At 41.8% G+C, this 19573-nt stretch overlaps 1 long non-coding RNA gene across 1 annotated transcript; it reads left to right on the top strand.

Annotated features, from left to right (window-relative positions):
* The first annotated feature begins 720 nt into the window (after positions 1–720).
* Positions 721–18890, top strand: LOC118897052. Its single transcript, XR_005020332.1, has 3 exons — positions 721–785; positions 10663–10847; positions 17436–18890. It is a non-coding gene; the product is annotated as an uncharacterized LOC118897052 (long non-coding RNA).
* Positions 18891–19573: the final 683 nt, after the last annotated feature.

Genomic DNA, 19573 nt, shown 5'->3' with positions numbered 1-19573 from the left:
CAACTAAGTTCAATCCAATCTTAGAAAATCCTGATCATGCGTAACTCTTTTCAGTATTTTTCATTCTTCACACCTTCTCTTACTAAAAACACATATCTTACTTTTCTTAAAAGTTTTTTTCACATTGAGTTACTTTTCTTGTTGACAAATTTGTAACAGATAGAATAAGGTCTTATTTGACCTCTAATAAACCTAGGTACAACAGAAGTAATATAGTTAGCATTGATGACTCTAACATGTCTATATTAATCAAACCAACAAGCTTAAGCCACCTTCAATATCAGATATCAGTTTAGTATTGAATATTTTCCAGATGACATGAACCTGAAATTTATTCTGGCCAGATTGTTTTCTATTTCTGAGTATTTACATAAGGGCTTAATTTTTAAAAACCAGTTAAGTAGAGCTCTTTTACGAATTAATTTTTGGCAATACCATATACCTACAACGCACATATAGATACATATGAACACACAAACAAACACAGAGGCCTCATAGTTCCCATTCCAAAATTTCAGCCCTAAGTCAGGTACAACATAAAAGCCATCAGTTACAAGGGGTTGGATTCAAATTGGGCTTCTAGCAGATGGAACAAATCAAGGTCGCCTACCTAGATGGCTAAATCCTTTTTACTAGTGTTTACAGACAAGACACTTAAGATTTCTATTTATCCTTGACAAGTCAAGTTCTAAATTACTTTACCCTCCTCTCAAAATTTGCAGTTTAAAAAGATGGCAGAGAGAAGAGTTCCTGAGAAGACCAGATAGGACATTTGCATCTCAAAGGTACAGGCAAGTTCCTCCTAGGATGACTTTGTTTCCCCTTTGTTTAATATTTACAAGTCTCTTAAGATAAATAAGGGAGGTTTGAGGAGTGGTAAAAGGATTGGTGGGTGTTGGATTATTTTTGGAGCCACTCCTCTGGTCCTATAAAGACTACATTTGTAAGACAAGGACAGTTTTTTTTTTCTTTGTCAAAGAATTTGGTGGGTACCTCAATGATATTGAAGGACTGACATACCCATTCACCTATGTTGGAAAGTTTTACTTTTCCTCATTTAGCTTAGGGGAGAAGGCCTCTTCCAAAATTCCTATCAGGCTCTGAATATCAGCTATGGTCGGTTTAGTCAGACCAGTGGCCTCCTATTTTGATAATCTACTTACAAACATTTTTGAGGATCTTCCCTAGGTTTAAGAAATTTGTACCTTATATTTAGACACTATGTAACCCTTTTTACTTAATAATCACCAGCTGGATATCTTTGGCTAAGCCCAGAACCTCGATATTCCACATTCCAGGGTCTACTATGGCTTCTATTTTAGCTTCAGATTTTATCTGTTCCTTTTTGCTTTTTGTTAGAACCACTTGGTGATGAGGGTGGTTCCCTTGCCCCTCAAGAAACAGAGTGGCCCCTAACATAGTTAATAAATCACTTACCACTAAAGGGATGGGACAGTCAGGCACAAACAGAAAGGAATGTAAAAACAGCTGGCCATTGTTCTTGCACAAAAGGGGTTCCAGGAAAGTGTGCCTGTGTCTCTTCTCTGACAACCCAATTACAAATTCCTTATGATTGCTAAGGTTTCCAATCCTTTGGGTTAAGACCGAGAAGGTTGCACCAGTGTCTATAAGAAATTCTATCAAGTGGCCCGCCACATCAATGACCACCCAAGGCTCAACATTAGTTATGTAGTTGGTATGTCTAGGCAGAGCCACTTTCGGCTTTGGGCCCCTTCAGTCTTCTGATTGCAAAGCCATCAATAGCCGAGGGGCCCCCTTCGCTCTCTGGCATCTGGGGCATTCCCTCTTCCAATGCCCTGGCTGTATGCAAAGGGCACATCAATCACAATCCTCACTCCAGTGCCCTTTTTGTCCACACAGGGTATCCTGGCCTTGTATGGGTACCCATGGGCCTTGTGATCTGCCAGGGCCAGATTGGTCCAGAAAAGCCGGCTTCCCCTTTAGTGGTCTCTGAGTGGACAAAGCCACTGCAATCATTTGGGCCTTTTTCATATTTCTCTGGGTGCGTTCAGTCTTTTTGGCCATATCCCTATTACTGAAAACCAAATAAGCCAATTGGAACAAAACAATCACTGGAGTCTGAAGACCAGCAGTTGCTTTCTGAATTTCACGCCTGATGTCTGGGGCAGACTGAGCTATGAAATGCATAGTCAAAAGGACCTGTACCTCAGGGGAGGAGGGATCCACGTTCAGGATCCATGGCCCTGTAGGGTGGGTCAGTTAAAATGTCCTCTGTGTCCTTCCTAGAGTTATCCCTCTGAGCTATACACACCTTAAATTCCTTTTGGATTCCACTGACTAGATACAAGGCCATGAAAATTTGAATATAGGGTACTTCACTCCATTTTAAATTTCCTAATTCATATTGTGGCCAAACCTGATTACATGACCTAATAAGTTTTTTCCTTTTAATTCCTGTTGTCCACATCTTTCCCAGTCCCAGAGTATATAGCCCAGAGGGGTATTGGTTGGGATTGATGCAGCCTGACCCACTTCCTACAAGCCTGAGGTGACGTCTCTAACTCCCGGGCTATCCAAAATTCCACTCTTAAGTCAGAATCCACTGCGCAATTTGGTCAAAAGATTTGCACTTATGATTTTAGATGCTATCCCTTCCAAGGTAGTCTCCCAGCCAGGTGTTAGTTCCCAAAAAGTCGCAAAAAAATGTCACAGAAGACATCCCCAACAGTGTTGACGATGAGCAGGAGTTGGTCTAGCTATAAGTTGGGGATAAAGGGTCAGCATTTGTAGGGGTCAGAGGGAGGGGAGTAAAAGCAATAAAAAGTACACCTTGGTGGTCACACAGGTCTTCTGGGGTTAACAGAAGAAAGAAAGAAATAGAGCAGGAATGAATAAGAATGCAAGAATGTAGGAGAAAAGCCTCAGAGTCAAGGAGAAGAGTATAGAGATTAACAGTTCTGTCCTGGACCTGCGGTTGGATGTGCATAAGTACACGGGGTTGACCCGCCAGTCAAAAATGAGCAAACAGCAGCAGAGCATCCTCCCCAGTGTGCCTGGTTTGCGGCGTCCCATGGGCCTCTGTAGGACCAAGACCTAACTCTCAAACATTTTCTTACCTTATTGCTGTCCCTTCGTGGTCACCAGCTGAAACCGTGCACCTCAGATTGAGACTTGAACCCACGCGGCCGGGACTCAGACCCGGCCAAAACCCACACTGGGATTCAAACCCACACTGCTGGTACTCGAACCCGGCCAAAACCCAGACTGGGACTCGAACCCATGCTGTTGGGACTCAGACCCGGCCAAAACCCACAGTCTTCCAACTGAGATCACACACCTGGTTTCAGGACTTAATGAAGCTCAGATTCTTGATGTCTCATCGTAGAAAGAATTCAGTGAGAGGCAAAGTGATAGGTAAGAAGTAGGTTTATTTAGAGAGAAACACACTCCACAGATGGAGTGTGGGCCATCTCAGAAGGTGAGAAAGGCCAAGTGTTTACATTTTAAATAATAAAATGAATCACTCATTCCCAGTGAACGGCACTGTACTATGTACTATTTGGTTTTAGCTGGCTGGTCTCAGAGTTGGTGCTGTATCCAGTAGTTTCACCGTATACTTTTTGCACATGCAAAAAATGAAAATACTCACCTTGGATTGGTTAACGCCAGTTGAGAACACTTTTTAAATTTCTATTCCAATGTGTTAACGTTTTCAGCGGGTCCAACTTACATTTTGCCAGTTATTTAAAGGATTCATTTAGAAACCTGAGTTTGCATGTGCCATATCACTATTTTTCTAATGTTTTATCATCCCTTATAGATTGGTATCCCAAGCAGCTAGAGCTAGAACAGGTTATAGCAGGCTGTAAGAAGTCTCAATGTTAATCTCTTCTAACAAACTCATGAAAGTTTGAATCCTTTCCTTAGAGATGATCAGTAGGCTGAGCAACCTTAGCAGCTGTGGTGAGCAGTGAAGTGAAACACTGGCTGAGAGTTTGAACTTCGTGACATGTTATGTCTCTTCTAAACATTAGAGTCTGTGAGTTTACAACTTTGTGTATGGATGACCCAGGACCAGGAATAAGTGTCTCAGGGAAATTTCTAAGACTAGTTCAGTGTATGAAATCCAGTGATCATGTGATGAACAGCTGAGATAGAGATGAGCTAGGTAGCTCCACGTTCATGGAAGTTGAAGTCTATTTGGTAAATATGTGGGTGATGTTTATCACAGGCAAAAGCAGGGAGAAGAATGACTTCCCACGTAGTTGGTCTAGGAAGATTGTGCCCCATAATTCTTCTCAAGACTTATCTTCATCCAGCTGTCATCTTCAGGCAGCCGCATCAACATCATCACCATCATCACCACCACCATCATTAGAATTGGCAATTTTTGAGACTTCTAATGTGCCAGCTTCTGCTTACACTTATACTTGAGATTTCTTTCCTTGATTATTCAGTATCTGGGGAGTCATCTTTATTTTGAGACGATATATGTATTTTTAAATGTTTATTTATATTTCTCAACATATATGTGTTGAAAGTGAGGAGAAGAATCAGTTAATTACAGCTCAGTTTGCCACGTTGATGGCAATCTCCCACAGAAATTTGTTTATCCATTCAACAATTATTTAGTAATTGCCTACTATGTGGCGGGTATCACTCTACGTGTTAGGGATAAAAGGGACAAAGATCCTGGCCTTCATGAAGCTTAGATTCCTATAGAAATCTACTCAGCACTTACTATGTGCCAGGAGACTATTCCAGGCTTTACATCTATTAACTCATTGGATCATCACAGTCATCCTGTGAGAGAAGTGTCATTATTGTATCCATTTTACAGATAAGGAAACTGAGACATACAAAGGTTAAGTCACTTGCCCAAGGTCATGCTGATAGTGAGTATAAGAGCTAGGCAGTGCAGGTGCCATGTCCATGGCTTAACCACTATACCATACAGCCTTTCTATATGTGAATCTATGCCTAGAATATGGTGGGCTCTTGATATTTATTTGGTGAATGATGAAATGAAATGATTGAATGACCACAGTGTACTATATCAACTGTAGTTTGTCTGTCCTCTAGCAGATTCTGAGTTCTTTGAGGATAAGAACAATGTCTTCTTTGACTTTGTCTATAGTGCCAAAGACAGGGCCTGCATGGAGTACCTGCTCAGTAAAATATTGAGCACTGGAATGAATGAACTGCCAGATGGTTCCTGGAATGACAATGATTCTCAACTTTAACATGCATAAGAGTCACCTGGGAGTCTGGCAAAGTGGAGGCTGCAGGATTGCACCCTCGGGTCTTGGAATCTTCATTTTTAACGGGCCCCAGAGGTGGTCTGAGTACCTCCCTCTGACCACACTCTGTAGGGGCTGTCAGTGAATAACTGAGAGCCATGGGGCACCACGGTTGGTTGGTAGGTCACTGAAGTCTTGACAGTTTGGAAGCTTTGAAGCCTCATTTTAGAGAAAACCCTTGAAAACCAGCAAGGAGTGATTTACTCCCCAGGGAACCCAGGGAAATTGCCTTTGATACATAGTGACTCAGACCTGTAGAGTCTCAAGTCTCAGATTTGATGTTCCACAGATAGTCATAAAGAGATACATTCTGCCCGTGTAACATTGCTGAGCAAGGCACCTACAGGCTTATCTGAACACATCCCAATTCTTGTCATAAGTGATGGTTTGAACAGCAACGTTGATTTTTGGAATCTTAGTGTAGGCAACATCACAGAACAGAAGTTTAAATCGTGGAAGCCTATTATATAATAAAATGAACCGTGGGTAAAGAATCCTTTCTCTTAACTGGTCCCCAGTGTTTTCATCTGCTAAATGAGAAGGTTGCATTAAATGATCTCTGAAGGTCTTTCCATAATAGTTGTAATAATATCTGTCATTTATTGCATGCCTACTGTGTGCCATGTGCTATTCTGGGACTTTACCTTTATTGTTTCTAGTAGCTAATTCTCAGACTAATGTAACAATATAGTCATTATGCCCCCAGAGAGATGTGTTATTTTTTAATCTAGTATTTATTGATAGCTTCCTGTGTGCCAGGCATCAGGCTAGACACTGAGTACTTTGCCAGGCACTGAAGCATAAGGTGCCCAGTGTCACAAAGCTAGGAAGTAATAGGGTGGGAATCAACCTCAGGTATGTTAAACTGAAGTCTAAGCTCTTTCTTGTTGCTCTCACACATTTCTTCTAAGACTCCATGTCTATAAAGTATGTGTGAGATCACTGACATTTTTTTCCTAATTCCTGTGCTAGTGATTCCTGTAGGTACACATTAGAATCATCCAAGACTCTACTTCAAACTGATTAGATAACTATCTCTAGGGGAGGAGAAAGGGAGGGGGAGGGAAAAATCAATGTCTTGTTTTAACAATTCCGCACGTGATTCACATGTGTTTCCAGAATTGAACACCAAATACTGTAAATTCTAATTTTTAAAAAACACATTTATTTCTAATTGATGTAAAGTACACAACATAAAATTTACCATCTTAACCATTTTTAAGTGTACAGTTTAGTAGTGTTAAGTACATTCACATTGTTATGCAGCTAATCTCCAGAACTCTTTTAATCTTCCCAAACAGAAGCTCTGAACCCACTAAATGATAATTGCTCATTCCCCCGCCTAGCCCCTAGCAACCACCATTCTATTTTCTGTCTCTGTTAATTTGCCCATTCAAGGTACTTAATATAAGTGGATTACACTATTTGTCTTTTTGTGACTGATTTATTTCACTTAGCCTAATGTCCTCAAGGTTCATCCGTGTTGTATCATGTGTCAGAATATCCTTCCTTTTTAAGACTGAATAATACTCCATTGTATGTATATTCCACATTTTGTTTAGCTATTCATCCATCAATGGACACTTCCAACTTTTGGCTGTTGTGTATAAATGCTACTATGAACACGGGTGTATAAATATCTGTTCAAAACCCTGATTTCAGTTCTTTTGAAAATATACCCAGAAGTGGAATTGCTGGATCATATGGTAATTCTATTTTTAATTTTTTGAGGAACTGCCACGTTGTTTTCCACAGCGGCTGCACCATTTTACATTCCCAACAGTGCCCAAGGGCTCCAATTTCTCCACATCCTCATCAACACTTGTAATTTTCTATTTTTTGATGGTAACCATCCTAAAGGGTATGAGGTTGTAGATTCTAGTTTTTATATCCAATTATATTTATGTGGGGGAGCCTATCACATAGTTTTAGTTATCTGTCTCTAAATCTTTAAATGATTTCACTTTCATTTTGCATTATTTTTCTTCCCACATTTGGAGAATCTCTCCAGATTCAGTACTGACCACTTTTCTCAGAACTACAGGAAGGGGTTGATGTTGAGGAGGTACTGGACGGGATCTCTGCTTTCAAGTTGCTTATGATCTCTGGCTGGGAGCTTGCCTGTAGCCTTACTGGATTTTTGTCCTGGTTCAAGTCATACCTGCTCCTAACTGGTGGCTAATTTGCTCAAGTCCTTGAAAGATGGAGATAGCTAAATGCACACTGTAGCCAAGTGAAGTGTGAGAAGCTATTCCATGTAGAATAAGTAGAGTGAATTGTGGAGCTCAGAATGGGTGTAGTATTTTGGAAGGAAGACTGGCCTGATGAGAACTAAAATTCATCTTGGTAAAAGGTGGGAAATAATGTCAGATCAGTCAAAGCCAGATTTGGCAGGATCTTGAAAGTCAGGTGGGGCATTCGGAATTGTTGGGGCAGGTTGTAGGGCTGTCAATCAGGGCAGTATGCGACAGGCCATTAGCAGTGTCTGCACTGGTGGGATGGAGAGGAGGATGCTGCACCAGGTGAGTGGTCACATAGACAAGAGCATCCTCAAGAATGCTAGACTAGAAAGGCAGATCTAGAAGTTATCTTCAAAGGAGAAACTGTAAGCTTTGAAGATAGGTTGAATATGAGAACTCTGAGAGGGAGAAGAAGCTTCTTTTAAAACTATGAACATTCTGGGGATGAAGTGTTATCTTTTCAAAGGAGATTGTAGTTGTGGGGAAAGAGCCCCAATATTGGTATTAGGCTTATATTTGACTGCAAGAGACAGAAACCCCAAAATATCAATGACTTAAATAAGATGGGAGTTTATATTTCTGTCACTAAAACAAAGTCTAGAAATGGGAAGACCACGATTCAAGTAACTGGCCAGGGTTCCCGTGGTCACATCAGCCTCCTTGTTGACAAAACCAGACTCATCTTTCTGCCTACCTTTGCTCCTTCTCCTCCTTTCACTTTCATTGACTGTTAAAATCCAGGCTTTATCCCATTTGATTCCCCACAATCAGCCCTGAGTAAATGCCATTGTACATCTGCCACATGTCTTTGATCTGCCCTTTCATTCATCCCCTCCCGCTTCAGTCCTGGCTTCAGCTCTCTCCTTTGGACCTTTACCACAACCTCCTCAAATTGTCTTCCAGTCTCTTCTCTAATCCATCCTTCTCATGGCTGCCAAGTTAGCCTTTCCAGAGCGCACATCACTCCTGACTCACAGCCCTTTGATGATCTTTCCTGTAGCTTCTAGAATAGTTAGAACTCTTCAGCTTGACATTCAAGGCTCCAGGTCAGTTAGCTAAAATCTTGCCTCCTAAAACAATGGCTTAATTTCATTTTAACATCTTCGTTTTAATCTCATCTAATTTTCAAAACACTTTAAGGGAGATGACTTTTAGGTAAATTTCTCTTTAGGAGAATTAATGATAAGGAGAAACCACTTTTGTTGAAGTGTTTTCACATTCAAGGCCAAATAACAAGCTGACTGCGCTCTACTTTTTTCAAATGTAGTCCAATGTTGTCTTATTAGATCAAGTCTATGTTCCTAGTTTACCAAAGATCTGTGAGTTTTTTGGATTCTCTTTTGGTCCCTGCAAGTCAGAATTAGGAAGTTAGATCTAAGAAGGGTTGGCCTGACACCCAGAAACAGGCCTGGCTGAGGGGCTGGAGGAGCCTGAGAGCTCATGCTTTTGTGAAGTGTGCCCTGCCCCAGATGATGCTGGGAAAGAGATATGATCTTCCCCCTCTGTTCGGAGGAGGGAGCAAACGATGGGCAATGGGAAGGGTATTTGTGTTTTGGGGCAGCATCTCTCTGGGTCTGACTTGAAATGGATGTCTCAGCTGTAATGCTCACTCTTATGTGACTGTGGCATTTTGTCTTACATCTCTGGCCTCAGTTGCCTAATCCATAAAATGGAGACTAATCACAGGAATCCCCCACCTTCCTTCTATTGTTGTTATCAAGTTCAAAGATGCTGGATTTGAAACACTTTCTAACTTTATCTAGGTTGTGGGAGTTTTAATACTTCCTCTGTTCGTTTTCTATTGCTTCTGTAACAAGCTACCACAAAGTAGATGGTTTAAAACAACGGCAATTTATTCTCTCTCAGTTTGGGAGGCTAGCAATACAAAAACCAAGGTGTCAGCAAGCCCTTATTCTCTCCAAAGGCTCTTGAGAACTATTCTCCCTTGCTTCTTCCTAGCTTCTGGTAGGTGCCAGAAATCTTTGGCATTCCTTGGCTTGTAGATGCATCGCTCCAATCTCTGCCTCTGTAGTCATATGCTGTTCTTCCTGTGTGTCTGTGTCTCTGTTTTCTCTTCTTTTACAGTATGATCTCATCTTAGCTAATTACATCTCTAAGGACCCTATTTCCAAATAAGGTCACATTCCGAGGTTCCAAGTGGACATGAATTTAAGGGGGGCAGTATTCAACATAGTATACCCCGTTACTGTCTGTTTTTAGAACAAAAATAGCACAGGCTAAGAGCTTAGCACAGCCCTGCTATAGAAAGTGCAATGAATGGGTGCCATTACTTCGGTTGGTGTTATTGCACTGTTTACCCTTCCTCCTTCGTGATCCCCCTCTCCCTGTCCCTACCTCAGCTCCACAGACTTGGGCTTTGATCTGCTAGACTCCTCTCCCCAGGCATGAAATGATCAGGTAACAGTGAATCTAGAATTTTCTTCTATAGAGGAAAAATGTGTGTATTTTTGCCAGGAGAGAGTAAGAGGGGATGCTGGTAAGGTGCCTCATTAAAATAATCAGTGAATTGAAAATGGAAAGGGTATTAAGGATCAAGCTGGCCTAGGCAAAAATATTTAGGGGCCTCTAACAGCTATACATCCCAACTAAACTCATGTTTAACAAACAGTTGAGGTGGCACCTTTGTGTATCTGTAGTCTGTGTAGTGAGGGTAGGAATGGTTTCAAAAGGGGCAGAAGGAGCCATCCAGGGGTATGGAAATTGACTCAAGGAGACATGGGAAGGAGGCAGCCCAAGGTGGATGGGTGGAAAGGACACAGATGCCCAGGGTCTAGTCCTGGCTCTGCCTCTGACTCCATGTCAGATTTTGGGCAGGTCACTTCTTCCTCTGTCTGGGTTGCAGTTTCCTCATCTGTAAAATAAGGGGTTAGGCCATGAGAGCTCTGGGAACACACACCTGTGAGGGGCTTGGAGAGGAGGAAGTGATAAAGAGAGCCACAAGAGACCTCTGCTGTGGGGGTTAAGAGAAGTCACCTTCCTCTCATGCCACTTGTAAAAATTGGGCATTCACGGTAAGATGCTGCATGATATAGAAATTTCTCTCATTTATTTTTCTCATGTGATCTTCAGAACAACTTTGTGAGGTAGGTGTGTTAGGTGTTTGTATTCCTATTTTACAGATGGGGAAACAAGTGTGAAGCAGGGTGTCCTGACTACAAATGCAGTGTTGTTCCCAAGATGCCGCAATGGTGGCTGCCTCTTGGCTCAGCGCCAGCTCACTCCGGGAGTGGACATGAGTTCCTGGGCTCCACGTCACCCAACACGAAGCCACACGTCATGCATGCTCTGTGAATAGCTCTTGGTGGTAAGTGATTCAGACCTTGGGGTGGAAGGAGAAACTAATGAACAGGGCGCGGTTCAGCCAACACCTACTGCTGTGTGCCAGGCACTGCCCTTGGCTCTGTGGACTCAGGAGTGAACAAAACAGATATGGTCACTGTCCTCAAGAAGTTCAGAGTCTCTCAGGAAGACAGACACTCAACCAATAATTACCAAAATTTAATGGAACAAGTAGAAGCGTTGAGATATGCTGTAGAGGAGAGATTCCTGGTGCTTTGGGTGGGAACACTGAAGAGGTCCCCTGACTCTGGGGGCAACCAGCGAAGGCCTCCCTTAGGAGATGAGGCTGTGACTGAGACTTGTCAGAGGAAAGGAGGTGGGGCTGTTGCTGGCACTGAGGGTGGACCCAGAAGTTACAGGAAAGCTGGAAAGAAGACCAAAGCAAACTGTTTTACTCCCTTTGTTGTAACTCCAACTTCCCTAAAGGACACCTTGAAAAAAAGAGAAAATGGTTTCAGGAGCTGTTATTTTTTGCTACCTCACACTCAAAACTGGGCTCAGTGAAGTTTAAGGTGAGACTCTTAATGCTCTGTGCATTAATTAATTAGTTAACTCACAGTACATTAAATATAAAATGCATTTAACATAAAATCAAAGGCTCTAGTCCCTTGAATGGACTCCAGGCCTTTGTTTCTACTTGTGAGGCACGTCCACTTGCATTGGTCCTCAGAGATTTAGGGACTGGCCTTTTCCTCACCTTAGAAGCCAGAGGGTGTATCCAAGGGGTAAGAGCATGAGTGGACTTGAGTGTTGGGTGGATAAGCAATAGCTTCGCTGCCATTCTTTCCCCTCTCTGTCAACACCCCTTCCTAGGCTTCTCATGCTGTGAAGTCCACTCCTGATCACTCCTTTTCCTTCTTGGTCAAGGCCAGCTCAGGAAATCATGGTGTAGACAGACACTAGAAACGTAATCTGAAAAATCTTACGTTTCCTTGGTTCTTTTCCTTATTAACTGCGTGGCCACAGTTTCCTCACCTGTAACATGGAGATGATAATGCCTACTTCATAAGATTAGTCCTTTATATTTTCCAGGTTTTGCATTCTATAGATGTAGCAACAGGACTAAGAAAATTAGGTGATTTGTGCAAAGTTATGCAGCTAGTAGCAATAATCAGGAATACAGCCCAGGTCTCCTATCTCTAAATCTAGTGCTCTTTCCATTAGCAAAACTTCAGCCATGGCTCATTAATGTGTCATGAATGTGTAGTCTTCGCTATGCTAAAATGTCGATCCCCTGGAGTGACCAGGTAAGGTCTAGGCTGGAGGAAAAAAAAATTCAGAAGCCCTGCACATAGGGCACTATAGTAAAAAAACAAAAAACCTTCTGACTTGCTTGATTTGCTATTATGTGACATCATTGGTCATAGCTTTAATTTTTTTGTTTTGTGCCAGTTCATTGGTTGGAAGCAGAATTCTCTATGAGAACATTGCCCTAGGAGTGTCACGCTCTGCATGTTAAATGACACGGACTAGGTCTGTGGTATGCTCAGAACTCCACTTCCCTTTGTGCCGGGCAGCTGAAGGTTACGTGCCCCTGATCTCAACTCTTGCCTCCTGAAGTTGCCGTGCAGTCACCACGCTAGCCATCCTAGTGTCAGATTCAGATTATAACATGGTCTCAAGGAATCACTGCCATCTCTCTTATCTCCATGACCTCAATTCCAAATTCATCAGGAATAGCTGCTTGGCTTCCACTGTCCTTGCATGGACTCTGTTACATTTCATGGAAATTTATGGATGAGTGAGTCAGTATATTCTTATTTTTTCTCTTCACTGTTAATTCCCTTAAAAAAAATGAAAGGATAGGAGAAGTTTAAGCATTTTGAAAGAGACAGCTAATCAATACACATTATTCTCCAAACATTCTAGGAAATTCAAGGAAATTATAAAGTACCTCCTAAAGGCTCTTCAGTTATCTGTATGCCTGCCCTTCAGATAGAAAGTTTCCTCTTGGCACATAAAGAAGTCAAATTAGGCCCAGAAGAGACTATCCTTGTTGGAGCGTGAATGTCAAAGAAACAATCTTCAGTAAAATAGCTTTCTCTCTCAGCATGCTCTGGAGAGAAGAATATCGTTGGTTATAGGTAATGCCTGTGCAAAACACAGTGAGAGAGTTTTGGAGATCATAAGAACTGATATTTGTATGAGATCAAAATGTCTTGATGAGGATTTTCACTTATTCTGTCGTTGGTGAAGACAGTTCACATCAGAGTGCGCTAGGATTTGGGAGCTACAGAAGGGACAGGACCCAGCCTCTCACAAGACAGGCGAGAAGTGCCTTTATCAAGGTTTAGTGGTGCCTGCATGAAAACATCTCCTTCCTTAGATATGTGGACAAACATTGACCCATCTCCTCTGCCAACTTCAGAGGACCTGGTAAGCCTCTGGAGTCAGGACGTTGTCTCTAGCCCAGAGGACAGCCCCCTTGAGGGATATTTACAAACCTTTTCCTGGTGACCAGCTTTCATAGCTGAGAGATTTCAAGAGAATTAGAGGAAAGAAGCAGTCCCTAGGAACCAAACACCAGAATTTCACAATGATTAATCAAGCTAAAGTTCACCTTTTCTCTGGGTGAATTCCATGATACCTGCTCAGGCTGGACCAATAGGCTGGACTCTTCTTTTTGGAGACCCTCCTAGGGCCTGAGAGGAGGCTACACTTCTCACAGCTTCCTGGGTGTCAGAGGTAGCAGCCACCAGAGGTCCCTGGAGTGGTCATCGTTGTCCAGGCTCAGTGTCTCTGCTTATCAGCTCTAGAAATTCTATGGTGTCTTTTCATACTGCAGGAACTAACTCAGAGGTCCAACTCACCTACATCTGGGGGCTACTGCAGGAACGTTCAATTCAGTTTAAATGCATTAGGGAGGTAGCATTGTCTATAGTGTTGTACTATAGGAGAGGGAAAACTTCTCCTTTATCCTCTTAGGTTTTGTGGCTGGACCTGAGAATTAAACTGTCATAAGACAGGTTAACAGGAGAAAAGCATACAAATTTTATTTAATATTTTTACATGTACATGGGAGCCTCCATAAGAAAAATGAAGACCCTAAGAAGCTCTTAGAACCAAGAGCTTATATACCCTTTTAAACAAGGAATGATAATCTGTGGAAAAGTGACAAGACAAAGGAAAAGGCATTTAAGCTTCTAGGGCCAGTGAGTTGTGGAAAAGTGACTAGGAAATATATTGGGGAAACTAATGGAATATAAGGATTATTTTAGTAGGTTTGTTTGTACAGATCCATTTTGGTGTCAACTCATCTGGTGATAAGAATGTTCTCTTCCTGGTGCAGGGAGGTCACCTTGCTTACAGGAAATTTTATAACCTGTTTTTAGGTCAAAAGGGGGAGGTCAGAGAACCCCTCCTGCATGTGCCTTCAGCTCAGAATAATCAGTATGCCAAAGTGGCATATTTTGGGGTGGCATGTTCTCAGCCCCTTCAGTTCAAATATTAGTTTTTCTGTATTTTATCTGTAAGTTTGGGCAAGTTACTTAACTCCTGTGAGCTAGGACTTTCGCACTCTTCAGTCACTCCTTATTCCTCAGCTCCATGCAGAATACCTTTTGGTTGATACATGGTTCTCTCTAAACTGTTGATTATACCATCGACCAAGCTGGATTAAGTATGCCCGCAATTGAAAGGCAGCTCTGGTCTCCTGATGGTTTCAAGGATGTGTCACACAGCCTCTGAAAGCATCTACAGTGTACTGATTTAATCTAAATGCTGGTGATATGGCAACAAATGAAAAAGACCAAATACCTGCCCCTGTGGGGCTTATATTCCAGTAGGGAGACAAACAATAAACAATAATATAATACAGTATGGTGTGGCATAATATAATATGGTATAATATAACATAATATAAGTCAGTGCTAAGAAGAACAGTAAGCAGCAGAAGAGGTCAGGAGATTATTTCTCCAAGGAAATGATGTTTGTTGCAGAATCTTGGGTAAAGTGAAAAAAATGAAACGTGAGCATCTGGGATAAAAATGATCCATGCAAGGGGAATGACAAGCACAAATTTTTCCCGAAACAAGAGGGTATTGGTGGACTAGAGCACCAAAGTGGCTGGATGAAGTGAGCAGATGGAAGGAAATGAAGTTGAGAGGTAGTGGGAAGCCAGATCAGCTCAGCTGGGGTCTTGTAGACCGTGGTTAAGACTTTGGCCCTTATTCTTAATGAGCTAGGAAAGGGTCTCTGTGATTGGCCTCACTTATATCTTTAAAGGGTCACTCTGGTTGCTGCAGGAATAATAGACTGTAAAGGGGTAAGGGTGGAAAAGACCAGTGAAGACTGGCAGTATTCCAGACAAGGGTACTTGTGGGGTGGAGTAGGGTGGCCCTGGTGAAGGAGGCAAGAAGAGCTTGTATGAGTGATGTATTTCAAGACAGAAATGACAGGACTGGGGGATGGATTGGATATTGATGGGGAAAAGTGAATGGAGTTGCTGTCTGCTAAGGTGCGAGGAACTAGTGAAGGAACAGGCTGGAGAGGTTAGAAATCAAGAGTCAAGCTCAAGATGGCCGTCAGACATCTGAATGTAGTCTCTGTGTGGCCTTTTGTATAATGGTGCTTAGAAAACTAATCGAAGGGCTTGCTCTCTCAAATCAGAGATGCAGCAAACATTCTCAGGCCTGTGATCACAGAACTGAAGCCTTGGGAAACACCCACAGAAGGCACTCTGAATGTACATTATTAGGACAGATGCAGCACGAGTGTGACCAAGGCTGGGGCAGCTGGAAGTTAGAGTGCATTGGTGATGAATAATATTTGAGCACAGAGAGATGTTCAACACTGTATTTGGATTTGAATTTTTTTTGTAAATAAAAAAGGAAAACTTGGATTCACATACTGTTTTATAATTTAAAAAGTGCTTTCAAATCCTTCATCATCCTATGAGATAGGATTGATTATCTTCATTTTGGAGATGAGGAAATGGAAGTTCAGAGAAGTTCAAAGATTTGCCCAAAGTCACACAACTAACAGGTAAGAGAATCCTCCAATTTAGGTTTTTCTGACCCCAAATCATTTCCATTTTATTGTGTTGTTTCCATTTCATCATGGTTATTTTGGAGTAGTCATATTGATTCCGCCAGTATAAAAAAACCAAATCAATCATACCTAATAAGGGTATAAAATGTCCTCTTTGCCCCCTACTGACTGCAAATGACCCGCGTACTCAGGACCCCACCCCCCGTGTTCATCTTCAATCCAGGCTTCTCTGGCAGCTTCGCTTCCCTGGCAACCAAGTGACTAATGAGCTTCACCCCAACTCCTGTCTCTCTTAACAAATTCCTTTTTATCAATGGCTCATTTGTGTTGAAAGAGGTTGTCATGCCAAGCAATATTTTGGGGAATATTTTACAACTCCTGTTGCTTAAATTCTGAGAGAAACCGCTTCAAAAAGGGCCAAACACTTTCCCCCACTGGATCATTTCAAAATGCAATTAGAAAAGAACAGTTTTTCAATGAGCATTTCGTAATTCCTGCAAAGTATCGCTTAGTCATGATTGAAACCATAGGTGTGTCCACACAGTGCTAAACATCTGGATAAAAAATGAAAATGGAATGCATTGGGATGTTAATACTGGGTCAAAAGCCAGTTTTGATGTCCTCAGGCACTGAGGTTGCCCTCAATGGTTGCCCTTGGGTCATCCAAACCCCCTTTGGGTCTCATCTCAATCATGCCAGTGTGTGAGGGAGTGGGCAGAGCACTGGACTTGAAGAAAGAAGGTTGGGGTACCAGTCTTGACTTTGGTACTTCCTGGAATGTGACCTCACCCAGCCTCAGCTTCCTCATCTATGAAATGGACATGCTTATGCCTGCACAGCTTCCTAAGATGTTTGTAAAAAAAGCAAATTTTGAACTAAGCAGAGGTCATATTGTATTTATCTTTGCATCTCCAGAGCTGGACACAGGCATGTAGTAGAGACTGGATACATTTTTGTTGATTAATTTATGAATGAGTACAGTATAGGCAATTCTAGTGCTCTAGCACCTATTATTATTATATAGCTCTATTTACATTCGCCAATTCCCTCTGGTACTTAAGCAAACTTACCCTCCCTAGAATATGAGGACACATAGCCCAGAAAAAATATTTACTAAAAGCATAAAATGTACTGTGCTAGATGTAAATAATGTTTTCCAGTTAGTCCAAGTGGTGAATAACCCCAGCTTTTGTCCTATTTGGAGCACCTGTTTGTAATCCGTGTCATAAATTTTTTCATGATTATTGCTTAGTAGTCAATGAGTTTCTTTGTTGGCACAGAATTTAAGATATTTCCCTAATAAGGACACCCAATGTTAAAGCAAAGAATTTCTATAGCTATGCAGTTCAGAGAGTTACCTAGGAGATGAAAAGCTAATCTGTCTGGAATTTCTGCCCTTGAGACCAAAGATACTATAAATTTGCTCGGGAGGAAAATAATCATGGTAAGCATCTTAATTTCTTCCATCTCGTTTCCAAGCAGATGTCGCCGTGTTTTAGCCTGGAATTCATCATCTCTCTGATACATCAACATTGACATATTACATCTTCATCTCTTATTATAGAAAATGGAAATTAAACCAGAATGTGAACATGCTGAATGAATCGGACTCCCCAGAGATTTGGAGGAGAAGAAAACCTCCCACTCGCCTTTGACTTTTGGATTTCTTGTTTCCCTCATGTTTGGATTGCACTTTAAGAAGTCCATCTGGAAGTTCACTTTTTATATTTTGCAAATGCAAGTGGAGCTTATTATCAAAAGACAAACCCCTAAAGGAAGAAAAACAGTGGGCAGGGATTGGGGGGGTCAGAGAATCACCTAAAAAAGCCAGTGACGGTATTTAAAGTTAAATTCCAGAAATTAAACTCCATTTATTGCTGGGCCTGACTTTGCCAGTCTGCTAGTTTGGATGAATGCATGGATATGTTTAGCTGCTTGCTTCTATCTATTAAGCTAGAAGATGAGTTTGGGTAGGTGTCAACACCTGCAAATGTCATCAACCCTGCAATACCTCTGTAGCACTGAGTTATCAAAGCAGCACTGCCACAGTCTGCCTGAGACTTCAGTCATCCCACAGTGGGCACCAGTACACTTCTTTCCTTTTTCTGGCCTCAGGAAAACATTCTTAGGATTTCAGGATCTTATTATATGTTGAGCGAATTGCGTTCTTCTTGAATTCCTTACGAAGTCACTCTGGTCCCTGGAGATTAGAAGTTTAAACTTTGAAGGCCATACCTCATCGAGTTCTCTTCACTTTGGCTTCCCAGCCATTTCTGTTGCAGCCAGACTTAATCCTCTTCAGACGTATCAAGCCAACCATCAGTAAAGGTGGTCTTTATTTCCTCACACATGCTGCAGAGATTAAGGCTGCCTGATTTTCTCATATATTCCCTGGCACCCCAACTACAGATTCAGCTGCTGTCTGAGGTTGATGTAAATAATGTTTACAACTTGGCCCCAACTTGTTGGCCATTTACGGGAAGAATCCATCTTATTCTAGAGTCACAAAGGCTAATGCCATCTTGGTCATAACAGGATAGCTGGATAGAGCATTAGCATCCTAGAATCTCTTTGTAAATTTCCAGACCAGGGAAGATAAAGAGTAGTTTGCTTCAGTAGGTCTGGGTAAAACTGTCAGCATTAGGCAGAGAGGCCCACGAAAATAGCATTGGATTTTGAGTTGCGACCCAAGTTAGAGGTAGCTGTACTACCTTCTAGCTGTGTGGTCTTGGACAAGTAACATAATCTCCCTGGACCCATGTTCTCATCTGGAAGATAGGAACCCTATCATGGACCCTGCACATACCCCTGGATGATTGGAATAAAGGATATGAGACTGTCTTGAAACAACGAAGTGCTATTTAAGTGAGAGCTACCACCATTGTCACCTATAGCACATTGCAGGTTGTCTGATGACCATTTATTGCAAGTTTTATGACAGTCCTAAAATACATCAAGAAGTTTCTTATCTTTTCTCCGAACCTCAGTTTTCTTATTGTAAAATGAGGTGAAAATGATACTGCATAACTCACAGATTCAGTGAGATAATAATTGTGTGTGGACCTGGAGTGCACAGGATGGTGGTCTTCTTTCTCTCTTGGTACAACCCTGAAACCTGGTAGAGCAGCTGTGCACTATGTATTTTTGAATCCACGTCTCCCACAAACACCTTCTTGGAAGCTTTCTGGTGATAGGGTCAATGACCTTGGTGCTCCACTGCTGAAGGCATCTGAGGACTTAGCAAACACTGAAGCAGGGAGAACTCCTGCCTGTCTTCCTGCCCCAACGTGTGTATTGTACCCTGGTCCCCCAGTCCTGTCCTAGCTGGGAGGTTCTGTGCCTTCCATTTCAAGAGGAACATTCAAGAGAGAGCCTAGTCAGAGAAGAGAGACCAAAGTAGGAAATGGACTAGAAACAAATGGGCAAGTACCGAAGAACACTGGGATATTGAATCTGGAGAACAGAAGACATAGGAGTCCATGACACAGATGTCGTAACCTATCTGAAGGAATTGGTGTTTTTCAAACTTTTCAGTGGCAACCCATAGCAAGAAAGACATTTTATATCAAACCTAGCGCACATTTACATAAATCTATAACAACTGAAACAAAACCTTGAAAAAAAAACCTGTCTCTCTCACGTGCTGTAACTCTAATATTTTCTATTCTACTCTTCTATTATTCTATCCTATCCTATCCTATC

Source organism: Balaenoptera musculus, chromosome 6 (assembly GCF_009873245.2).
Source record: "Balaenoptera musculus isolate JJ_BM4_2016_0621 chromosome 6, mBalMus1.pri.v3, whole genome shotgun sequence".
Classification (NCBI taxonomy): Eukaryota; Metazoa; Chordata; class Mammalia; order Artiodactyla; family Balaenopteridae; genus Balaenoptera; species Balaenoptera musculus.
Note: the sequence above shows the minus strand (reverse complement) of the source record. Positions and strands in the feature narration are given on the sequence as shown.